The 12,416-nt window shown below is 39.1% G+C and overlaps 1 long non-coding RNA gene across 1 annotated transcript in view; it reads right to left on the bottom strand.

Moving 5' to 3' along the window:
* The window catches only part of LOC140731036 (uncharacterized), a 71,676-nt gene that overhangs the window by 48,586 nt on the left and 10,674 nt on the right, over positions 1 to 12,416 (bottom strand). The window lies entirely within an intron of this gene.

The raw sequence follows: 12,416 nt of genomic DNA, 5'->3' as shown, positions 1-12,416 counted from the left end.
GGGTGGAGGTGCTTGACAAAGTAGTCCCCCAATTTATGTCAGGTCTCACCAAACTAGAGGAGGCTGCATCAGAAGCACTAGATACAATAAACGATCCCAACAGATTCACAGGTGGAGTGTTATCTCACCTGGAAGGACTGATTGGGGCCCTGAATGGAGGTGAGGGAGGAGGTGAATGGGCAGGTGTAGCATTTCTGTTGCTTGCAGGGATATGTGCCAGAAAGGAGATTACTGGAGAGGGACAAATGGATAAGGAAATCATCGATCTCTGTGGAAAGCAGAAATTGGAGTGGGGGGCTGGAGGTAGGTAAAGATGTATTTGGTGGTAGGATCCAATTGCAGATGGTGGTAGTTGCAGAGAATGATACCTTTTGAGGCTCTTAGGATGATAAGTGAGGACAAGAGTAACTGCATCTCTGTTAAGGTGGCAGGAAGATACAAGGAGTGCAGATGTCTGGGAAATGGGTGAGATGTGGTTGAGAACAGCATCAATTGTGGAGAAAGGGAAACCCCGTTCTTTGAAGAAGGAGGACATCTCTGCTGTCCTGGAAAGGAAAGCCTCATCTTGGGAACACTTGCGACAATGGAATTGAGAAAACTGAATAGCATTTTTACAGGAGATAGCATGGAGCATGTGTAGTCAAGATAGTCATGAGAAATGGTGGATGTATTAAAGATAACAGGAGATAGTTTGTCTCCATAAAAGGAGAATGAGAGTTTGAGAAAGGGAAGTGAAATGTCAGAAATGAACCAAGTGGATTTATGGACAATATCGTAGTTGGAGGCAAAGTTGATAAAATTGATGAGCTTAGCATGGTTGCACGAAGCAGTAACAACCAGCCAGGAAGATTTAGGGAGCATTACTAGTAAGGACTTGGAACATGGACTGCTCTACATAGCCAACGATAAGGCAGGCATAGCTGTGGCCCATACAGGTACTCGGGCTACCCCTTGAGTTTGGAGAAAGTGGAAATGCAGAAATGTTTCTTTTTAATTTAGTTAATTTTTACCATATGTTTATCACCAGAGATTAGACAGAGCCCATGACCAGATCAAAATTCAAGATCAGCTGTGTGAAGGAAAAGGAAAAGTAAATAAAATGTTAGGGAAAATATGTATTGTAATCCTGAAGTATATTAACTCTATTGCATTCAGTGCAGGGGAGACAAAGAGCTGCTTTGATTTCTGATTCCTGACTTTGCCCTTCATTTGGCTGATCAACATACAGACTCAGCTATTGAAATAAAAGAAACTGCAGATGTTGGAAATCATAGAATCTGAAGCCTGCTTTGCAACATGGTTATTAGAGCATGAAAGGAAGCCATTTGTCCTTACCATCTCCATGAAAAATCATTCCATTTAGTTCCCTCCCCTTTGGCTCTTTGCTCATTGACCTGCCATATTCCTTCTTCGGATACTCATTCAGTCCACTTTGAAACTTTATGGCTAAATCTATCTGAGCCCAAATTCACCAGTACCCCTGGCAGTGATTTCCAGACCCTCAAGACCCAGAGTGTAACAAAAAAAAACTTGTTTTGTGCTCATTCAGCCCATTTCAGGCTCATGTTTCCAGCTGCCTATACAAGTTGATATAAAGGTTACCATGTGGCAAATCAGATTCAAAATTGTTTATTGTTATTCTTCAGTACATAAGTGTAAAGCAGAATTAACTGATTGTTACTCTGGATCCAATACAGCTTAAAAAAAAACATAGTTAGCATAAAAACACTAACTATAAATATAAAGGCAATTCTATAAAACACAATGTACAAGTTACTTGAGTGCGTCTATATATGCATAAGATTAGCTTATGTTCTCCTGGATTGATTGTATATACAGTATATAAAAAAGTATCCCCCTTACCCCTTAGAAGTTCTTGTGTTTTGTTTTACAACATTGAATCGCAGTGGATTTAATTTGGCTTTTTTGACACTGATCAGCAGAAAAGACTCCTTCATGTCAAAGTGAAAACAGATTTCTACAAATTGGTATAAATTTAACACATTCATTTAATACAAATTAATTGATTGCATAATTACTCAACCCTTCAAATCAGTATTTAATAGATGCATCTTTGGCAGCAATTACAGCCTTGAGTCTGTGTGGATAGGTCTCTATCAGCTTTGCACATGAGGACACTATAATTTTTCACATTCTTCTTTACAAAACTGCTCAAATTCTGTCAGTGCATGGGGATCAGGAGAAAGTAACACTTTTCAAATCCATCCACAGATTCTCATTTGGATTGAGGTCTGGACCCTGACTTGGTCACTTCAGGACATTAACCTTGTTGTTTTTAAGCCATTCCTGGGTAGCTTTGGCTTTATGCTTTAGGCCATTGCCATGCTGGAAAATAAATCTTCTCCTAAATTGTTATTTCCAGGGCCTGCTACAGTGAAACTTCTCCACAGCATGATGCAGCCACCACCGTGCTTCATGGTAGGGATGGTGTGTTTCTGATGATGTGCAGTATTTGGCTTACACCAAACAAAGCATTTAGACTTCCTTCCAGCTGAATTCAGAGTCTGCCACATGTCTCTAGTTGAGATTTCATGCAAATTTTTTCAACAGTGGCTTTCTCCTTGCCACTCTCCCATAAAGCTGCTACTGGTGAAGCATCAAGGCAACAGTTGTTGTATATGCAATCTCTCCCATCTCAGCCATTGAAGCTTGTAACTCCTTCAGAGTTGTCATAGATCTCTTGCTGGTCTCCCTCACTAATTCCCTTCTTGCATGGTCACTCAGTTTTTGAAAACTGTCTGCTCTAGGCAGATTTACAGCTGTTGTCATATTCTTTCCATTTCTTGATGATTGACTTAACTGTACTCCAAGGCATATTCAGTGACTTGGAAGTTTTCTTGTATCCATCTCCTGACTTGTGCTTTTCAATAACATTTTCGCAGAATTGCTTGAAGTCTTCTTTTGTCATGGTGCAGTTTTTGCCAGGATACTGACTCACCAGCAGTTGGACCTTCCAGATACAGGTGTATTTTTACTACAATGAATCGAAACACCTTGACTGCACATAGGTGATCCACGTTTAACTAATTATGAAACTTCGAAAACCAGTTGGCTGCACCAGTGATGATTTAGTATGTCAAATTAAAGGGGACTGAATACTTATAGAATCAATTATTCTGTGTTTTATATCTGTAATTAATTTTGATCACTTTAAAGAGATCTCTTTTCACTTTGACACGAAAGAGTCTTTTTCAGTTGATCAGTGTATAAAAAACTAATTAAATCCTCTGTGATTCAATGTTGTAAAATAATAAAACATGAAGACTTCCAAGAGGGTTGAATACTTTTTATAGGCACTCTATATACATAAAGCATCTGAACATAAGGTGAACTTGGCAGGAGATATTAAAGTGACAAAGTGACTCTCCACCAGAGGAACTCTTCCGGGTATCAGTAGGGCATATGAAAATACAGCTGTGCAGTGACTGCATCAGTGTAGGTATGAGGTGTGGAGTTTAAGCGTAAAGTGACAGTGCATGGGGGTTGAGGGGTACTGAGTGGCTGTGGGGAAAATTCACTGACATGAATGAAATAGTGGTGGGGGTTGATGGGGTGGGTTAATGGGTGGAGGTGTTGATCAACCTGATGTTTTAGGGCAATTAACCATTTTGTAGTCTAGTTCTCCTGGGATGGATGATGCATAGCTTCTTTCCTGATGGGAGTTGGATAAACAAACCAAAATAGGTTAGGTGGGATCCTTTCTGATTTTGCTGGCCTTGTTCCGTTACCTTTCTCCTTGCTGGTGGGTAGGATGGTGCTGATGATGTATTAGGCAGTGTTAACTACCTGTTGTAGAGTCTTCCCGTAGCCACAGTGCAGTTTTGTATCACACAGTCATGCAGCATACTGGGATGCCCTCATCTGCACATCTGTGGAAGGTCATTAGTATTGATGTGCATAGTCCAAGTTCTCTTCAGTCTCCTCAAAAAGTCAAGACACTGGTGTGCTTTCTTGATGGTACAAGATGAGAGATGAGAGGTTTATGAGATCTGCATCTAGGAGTTTGAAACTGCAGTTTCCAATGCTGTACTACTGATGTAAAGAGGAATGCGAATGGTGAAAAGTTTCCTGAAGTTGATACTATCTCCTTTGCCTTGTTGACATTGAGGAAATGTTATTTGCCTGGCTCCAGTCCTCAAGCTCTTCCATCTCCTCAGAGACTAGGGAGTCTCTGTAGATGTTGGTGATGAGCCCAACCACTGTCATATCATCGACGAACTAAACAATGTGATTACTTGGGTGTTTGGCCATGCAGTCATGTTTGAGCAGAGTGTACAGCAGTGGGCTCAGCACAAAGCCCTGGGTGCTGTCCAACGTGCAGTATTGTCCTTCAGAGAAAATCAATGTATATTCAATATAAATGGGGAGGTATAAGTGCAACATTGTCGTTGTTTAAGGTTCATAGCTACTATGTAGGACTTACCCAATCAGTTTTATACTGAAAAACAGATATCAGTGTATAATCAGTGTAATAAATTTTCTTGACTTCGGTGGCATACATTGAATTTTAGATGGATATTTGATCTGAGACAGCACATTAACATATTGCAATGTGATTACCAAATATATTTTCTTTATCTTTAGCCACCCAGGCCTCATTTTGGCATTTAAGATAATTTATTATTCTTACAATTAAATTTCATGGAAAAGTGATTGATCATTGATGCAGAGGATCAGCGAACTGTTCTCTACAGGTTATGGGTAATTGTCAGCTTCAGTCTGGTTAAAAAAGATGAGGCTCGCAGCAAAAAATAGGAAAATAAAATATGCAAGAATTTAGGAAGGCATGTTAGGACAAAGGCAGATGATAAGTTGGGAGAAGATGATTTAGAGGCTACTTGATCAGATCAGAATTTAGTTTAAAGCTAGAAACTGGGTAAGTCTGTTTAATGGATTTGGAGAAATCTTTGCTAAGTTCACAGAGATAAAACATTTAAGACTCAATTTTCTATATGGACTATCCAAATGAAATTCTGGCAGAGATGTCATTTGCCTTTGGGTATCAATTTTTCAAGTCTGTGAAGTGCACATCTCATTTTATGAACATGTTTTTATTTCATTTACTGAGGTTTATGATGAAGCTGCATGCAGTTCACGGAGAGATTTCAATGACATTTATCTTCACAGTGTAGGCCATTTTACACTGCTAATGGCTTAATCAATATCTTAACAATTTTAATGAGACATAGTAAGATCATAGATCTTTTTAAGATCATAGAATACTTACAACACAGAAGGCTACTTGTCTCCATACAACTTCTCTAGCTGAACAATTCACTATATGTATCCCCAAAAAGCCACGTTTCTGTAGCCTTGCAACCTTTTCCTTACAGGTTCTGAGAGCAATTTGGAAGACACAGGATAGATACATTCCAAAGAAGAAGTATTTTAAAGGCAGGGTGAAGTAATCTTGGCTGACAAGAGAAGTCAAAGCCAAGTTAAAAGCCACAGTGAGGGTATATAATAGAGCAAAAATGAGTGGCAAATTAGAATATTGGGAAGCTTTTAAAAACTAACAGAAGATAACAAAAAAGTCATAAAGAAGAAAGAGATGGAATATAAAGGTAATATACAGAATATAGCCAATATACAGAAGTTTCTTCATACATATAAAGTGTAAAAGAGAGGCAAGAACAGATATCGGACCACTGGAAAATGATGCTGGGGAGGTAGTAATGGGGACAAAGAAATGTCAGATGAATTGAATAAATGTTTTGCATCAGTCTTCACTGTAGAAGATGCTAGCAGAATGCCAGGATTGTAAGAGTGTCAGGAGGCAGAAGTGTTTCAAGTTGCCATTACTAGGGAGAACGTTCTTAGGGAAGTGAAAGCTGTGTAAGTAGATAGGTCCCCTGAACGAGATTGTTGACACCCTGGGAATCTGAAATAGGAGACAAAAGAGATTGTGGAGGCATTTGTAATGATCTTTCAAGAATCACTGAGTTCTGGAATGTTTGCTGATCATACAAAAGTAAGTGAGTGGCAGGTTGTTTTGTGGAAGCAGAGAAGTTGCAAAAGACCTTAGGCAGATTAGGAGAATGAGCAAAGAAGTGGCAGATGGAATACAGTGTCAGGAAGTGTATGGTTATGTACTTCGGAAGAAGAAATAAAAGTTTAGTGTAACCCAGGGTAATTAAACCCAAAGATGTAACAGAAGAAAGCTCCACCTGTGGAGGGACAAAAAAGAGGTTTACCAAATTTTAACAAAACAGAGAACTTGAAAAAAAACAGCAATGTGAGAATGAGGTGTGGCTGATACTGGTGCTGACAAGTGAGAGAAACACAGCAAACTATTAGAATCTAAAGATATAAACTGTTAAAAGTGAAATTAGTAGTGAGTATCTCTACCTATTTCCTTGAAAACCTTAGGGTGAAGTCCCTAGGGCGGAATGATATTGATAAAAAATTTATTGAAGCTTTGGCTATAACAAGCAGCAGCTATAGTAAGACAAACATGAGGAAATCTGCAGATGCTGGAAATTCAAACAACAACACACACAAAATGCTGGTAGAACACAGCAGGCTAGGCAGCATCTATAGGGAGAAGCGATGTCGACGTTTCGGGCTGAGACCCTTCGTCAGGACTAACCGAAAGGAAAGATAGTAAGAGATTTGAAAGTAGAGGGGGGAGGGGGAAATGCGAAATGATAGGAGTAGACCGGAGGGGGTGGGATGAAGCAAAGAGCTGGAAAGGTGATTGGCGAAAGTGATACAGAGCTGGAGAAGGGAAATATTGGCAGAGATGAGTGTCCAAGTACTCTACCATGTAACTGGGAATTAGTTCTGTTATATCATACCACAGTATTTGGTGAGTTAAACACTTTTACTGTTTTGAGTGTATAATTTATGTGTGAAATATGTTCAGTAGTGTTGTAACTGAGAAACGTTTGGAAATTACAATGTGATATTGAGCTATTTTGAAGTAGAAAATAGGATGTAAATAAGAATTTATAGATTATAATACTATTGTATGAATATTTTTTGTATGAGTTTTGTGAATCGACTTTCCATGGATGATCAAGTATTTCATCTATCAAACCAAGAAACAAAATGGCAAGCCAAGATCGAAGAGCCAGCATGGGAATAGAGTGTTTCATGATGTAGACAATTTAATATGCTGGATGTATAAGTTAATTTTTCATTCGAAGGATCTGGATTTGATTTTCTGGGAGAACTACCGGTAATTATATTTGCAAAAACTTTAATGAGTTACTGGATGAGATTTATTTTGTTTAAAAGTTGTGAATTTGGAGAATTTGTCATGAAAGGAATTGAGCTATGTTTATATTTTTTTTGGGAGGGGGAGTTAAATTTGAATTCGTAGACATACTGACCTGAACTGAAAGTGAAGTTAATTATAATACTTAAGATTAGGAATTCAATTATTTTTCTAACTAACTAGGGATAAATAAAAAGGAAAGGTTAGTCTGTAAACCTTTAAATAGGGAATAACACTAGATCTAATTAGTTAGAGAAATTGGAGTAATAAAGGTTATTCTAATGAATCTCACTGACTCTAACTAAAAAGGAATTTGACTTTCATTTGATATCTGAGATTTGGAACCTAAACAGAATGTTGAAATTTTGAATTGTTCTTACTCATGTAAATATTTTGTATTTATTACTATTTTTATAAACAAAGCTTACTTTTAGAAGTGTGCATTCTATTCACTGCCTCTTTCCTATGAGCTTCTGATGGCTGACCAGCACCTACTATAGTACTATGTAATGTGATTTTCTCATAAAGCGTGCAAAGACCATCACACGAAATAAAACAATTTTCCAAATGGAGGGAAAGTTCAAAAATGTGCAGGTGGTGAGAAAGGCAAATGTGATGTTAGCATTCATTTTGAGAGGGCTAGACTACAAAAGCAAGGATGTAATGCTGAGACTTTATAAGGCACTGGTGAGACCTCATTTGTCATTGAGGCAGTTCACACTGCTCTTCTTGGGCACTGGTATAATTGTTGTCCTTTTGAAGCAGGTTGGGATATCTGAATGTGGCTATGAAAGATTGATACTTCCTTACCAGTTGGTGGCCCAGGTTTTCAGAACTGTACCAAGTACTCCATCAGCGCCTGTCATGTTGTGAGGGTTCACCTTCTTGAAAGATAACCTTTGAGACAGAGATCACAAGGTCACTGGCTGCTGCAGGAATTTGTATAGCTGTAGTTTTATTCTCTCTTTCTAAGCAAGCATTGAGCTTGTCTGCGAGTGAAGCATCATTGCTATTTATAATGTTGGGGTTCGCTTTGTAGGAAGTAATGGCCTGCAAAACCCTACAAGAGTTGATGTGCATCCAATTTTGCCTCCAAGCTCATTCAGAATTGTTCCTTAGCTCTTGAAATAACCTTCCCCAAATTGTATCTGGTTTTCTTGTACAAACCTTGGTCGCCAGACTTGAATTCCTCTGATCTAGCCGTCAGCAGACTACAAACCTCCTGGTTCATCCATGGCTTTTGACTAGGGTATGTTTCATAAGTTCTCATAGGCACACACTCATTCACACAGGTTTTAATGAAGTCAGTGACAGCTGAGGTGTACTCATTCAGACTTGAAGATGAATCCCTGAATACAGTCCAGTCCACCCGATTCAAAGCAGTCTTGTAAGTGCTCCGTTGTCTCCCTTGTCCATTCCTTCTTGGTCCTCACTACTGGTGCTGCAGTCTTTAGTCTCTGCTTCTACTCAAGCAACAGAAGTACAGCCAGGTGATCAGACTTTACTAAATGTGAGTGTGGGATAGCACAGTAAGTGTTCTTGATGGTGGTGTAACAGTAGTCTAGTGTGTTGGTTCCTGTGGTACTACAAGTGATTTATTGGTAATAATTCAGAGACTTTTTCAAGCTGGCTCTGTTAAAATCCCTCATTGATTACACTGCCCAGAGGTGGTATGGACACTGCTACCAAAATGCTCCAGATTCTAGCATCTGCAATTTCTGGTGTCTCAGCTTGTGAGTGTGTTCTGTGAGTTCTCCATAGCCTTAATTTAAAAGGTGCTCACTGCTATGCAGCATTTCAGAGAGCAGACATTACAAAATCACCTGTGACCAAGAAAACCATTCTAAGTGGAAAAAATAACTCGTAGCTTGCTGCAAATTACTTCCACACATTGGAAAACCTATGAAGGGCAAAAGCTGATCATGCAAGTCACGATCCTTGTTAAATTAATAGACTGAGAGGAAATCATATTAAGAAGCAATGATTACGTATAGCTGAACTTCAGATATTAACTCCTGGAGACTGTAGGGAAAAAGGACAAATTTGGAGATAAGGAATATTATTGTGCTTTATCTCTTTCATTGACTTTCCTGGTGCTTGCATGCAGATCAGTCCAATTAGCTCATCCAGGGAATCACATGATATCAGTTCAAGCTATCAATAAAATCTGGAGATGCATGTGTCTGTGATTTTCTATAGTTATAATCAGGTGAAAGGAAAACACAATGAGATTTACAAGAGCAATAAATTCTATAAGGAGCATTTGATGTCCTTTTAAGGATTCCTCCTTTCTCGTATTAAGCTGGATATTTTCAAGTGCCACCTGCTAAACAGCTGCTCTTGGAAGTGGTTATTTACTTTCTCATTCGATGACTGACAGAATCAGAATCTGTTTTACTATCACTGACTATCAATGCCGTGAAATATGTTCTGAGGAAGCAGTACTATGCAATACATAAAAAAATAGTAGAAGTTACAGCAAAAATCTGTAAAAAAAAATAACTAAATAGAGCCAAAGGAGAGCAAAATAGTGAAGTCGTGTTCATGGGTTCATGGACCGTTCAGATATCTGGTGGTGGAGAGGAAGAAGTTATTCCTATATTGATGACTATATGCATCTTCAGGCTTCTATACCTTCTACTACCTGGATTCTAAGGATAAGGAGGCATCCATCATGATAGATGCTGCCTTCTTGAGACATCGCCTCTTGAAGTTGTCTTCAATATTTGGGACTGTTGTGCCCATGATAGAGGAGGCTGAGTCTACAACTCCCTGCATTATCTTTCAATACTGTATGTTGCAATTTCCAAACTAGGCCGTGGTGCAACCTGTCAGAATGCTCTCTGCTATACATCTATAGAAATTTGTGTGAGTCTTTGGTGACTTACCAAACTTCCTCAAGCTCCTAATGAAGTATACACACTGGCAAGCCCTTTTCATAATTATGTCAATGCCTTGGGCCCTGGAAAGAGCCTCTGAGATGTGATGCCCAGGAACACGGAAATCACTCACATCTCCACTGCTGACCCCTCGATTATCCCTAGTGTATGTTCTCCCAACTTCCACTTCTGGAAGTCCACAATTAATTCCATGGTCCTACTGATGCAGTAGGTTGTTGTGACACACCAGCTGATCTATTTCATTCCTTTATGCCTCCTCATCACCATTTCAGTTTCTGACAACAGTTGTGTTATCAGTGATTTTATAGATGGTGCTTGAGTTGTACCTACTCACACAGTCATAAGTGTACAAAGAGTAGAGCAGTGGGCTAAGCATGTATCCTTGAGGTGTGCCTGTGCTGATCGTCACTAAGGAGGAGATGTTATTTCTGCTCTCCATGGACTGTGGTCTCCAGATGAGAAAGTCAACAAAGCAGTTGCAGAGGGTGATACAGGTTTTGGAATTTGCTGATTAGTACGGAGGGGATGATGGTCTGTTGATTGTGGCTTATTTGAAGAGATTCTAAAGCATTATCTAATTATTGTTGTTTCATGATGCATATTTTAAAAAAGTGACCATAAGACATAGAAACTTTGTCTACAAGAAAATATTCCCAGGAAATGGCAGGAGCTCCTCTGGGCAGATACCAGGAAAGTGTGATACATCTGCTGTAGGGCTGAGGTGACATCAAGGGCTCATTTTGACAATGCAGGCACGTAATTATTCCATAGTCAAGGCACATACATGGAACGGGACAGGAATACAGAAGAGATCTTAGTGAGGAAACTAAGGGCAGCCTCAGCAATATTTAAGATCTTTATCATGCCATTGTACAGCAGTGACAGAATGTTGAGGTATTCTAAAAGGAAATTAATTTTAATGTTTTATTGTTGCTCAATAGATTTTCTACATTAATGTTTAATTTCTTAATCCCCAAAAGCAATCATCTCTTTATTTGTTTCCTAAGCTATATTGTCCAACTTAACTTCCTAATTGAACTGCACCCTGGGCTTAGTTGTTTCCCAGTCCAACATTTTTAAGTTTAAAGTTCAAAGTAAGATTTATAAACAGACTACTTACATGTCACCACGTGCAACACTATGATTTTTTTTTTGTGGGCATACTTAGCAAATCGATAGCACAGTAACTATAAACAGGATCAATGAGCAACAAACTGTGCAAGTACCAAATATGAATGCATAGTAACAAATAACAAGTTAAAGAGTCCTTAAAGTGAGACCATTGGTTGTGGGAACACCAGAAGTAGAGTGAGGGTAGTTACCCCTTTTGTTTAAAACCCTGATGGTTGAGGGATAGTAACTGTTCTAGAACCTGGTGGTGTGAGTCCTGAGGCATTTGTACCTTCTACCTGATGGTAGCAGTGAGAAAAGAGTATGGCCTGGATGGTGGGAATCCTTGATGGTGGACGCTGCTTTGCTGTGGCAATATTTCATGTAGATTTGCTCAATGGTTGGAAAGGCTTTTCCCATGAAGTACTTGGCTGAATCCACAATTGTAGGATTTTCTGCTCAAAGGCATTGGTGTTCCCATAACAAGCCGTAATGCAACTAGTCAATACAGTTTTCACCACACATCTATAAAAGTTTGTTAAGGTTAAGGTTATGATTACATGCCATATCTCTGCAGGCTCCTAAGGAACTAGGGGTGCTGTCATGCTTTCTTTGCAATTACATTGCCTCTCTCTGAGCTTTCCCATTTGATAGTCTCTGTAAGTGGCCATCCTACACCTAACTGATCCAAAATGGGACAGTCTCATCCACTCCTGCCAAAACGGCATGATTATCTCTCTTCTCCATAACTCTCATCCTCGATGATTATTCTTCCAGACACTTCCTACTTCCCAACTCAATTCCTGCAGCAACACTACTATCCACAATGGCTTGGATCAAAGAGTAAATGGTTTTGTGTGATTTCCTCATGAAAGGCCTATTCGATCCTGCCTGATCCTAGCATGTGACAGTGTATTTCTGCCTGGTTTCTCACTTATTGGTGATATTTCCATACAGCGTTGCTTTAATATGTCCCTGCAGTGTCAGTAAAATCTCTGAGCAACACTGAAATTCCAGAATTAATGACACTTAAACGTTTGAAACCACTGGTGCTATTGAGCATAGTACAGAATGAGACAAGGGGCTACTTTTCTTAATAGTACATTAAACTGTAAAGATAACTTAACAGAAGATACAATACAAAACGTGAAATTAAGATCTATTCA

This window comes from Hemitrygon akajei, chromosome 7, assembly GCF_048418815.1.
Source record: "Hemitrygon akajei chromosome 7, sHemAka1.3, whole genome shotgun sequence".
Classification (NCBI taxonomy): domain Eukaryota; kingdom Metazoa; phylum Chordata; class Chondrichthyes; order Myliobatiformes; family Dasyatidae; genus Hemitrygon; species Hemitrygon akajei.
Note: the sequence above shows the minus strand (reverse complement) of the source record. Positions and strands in the feature narration are given on the sequence as shown.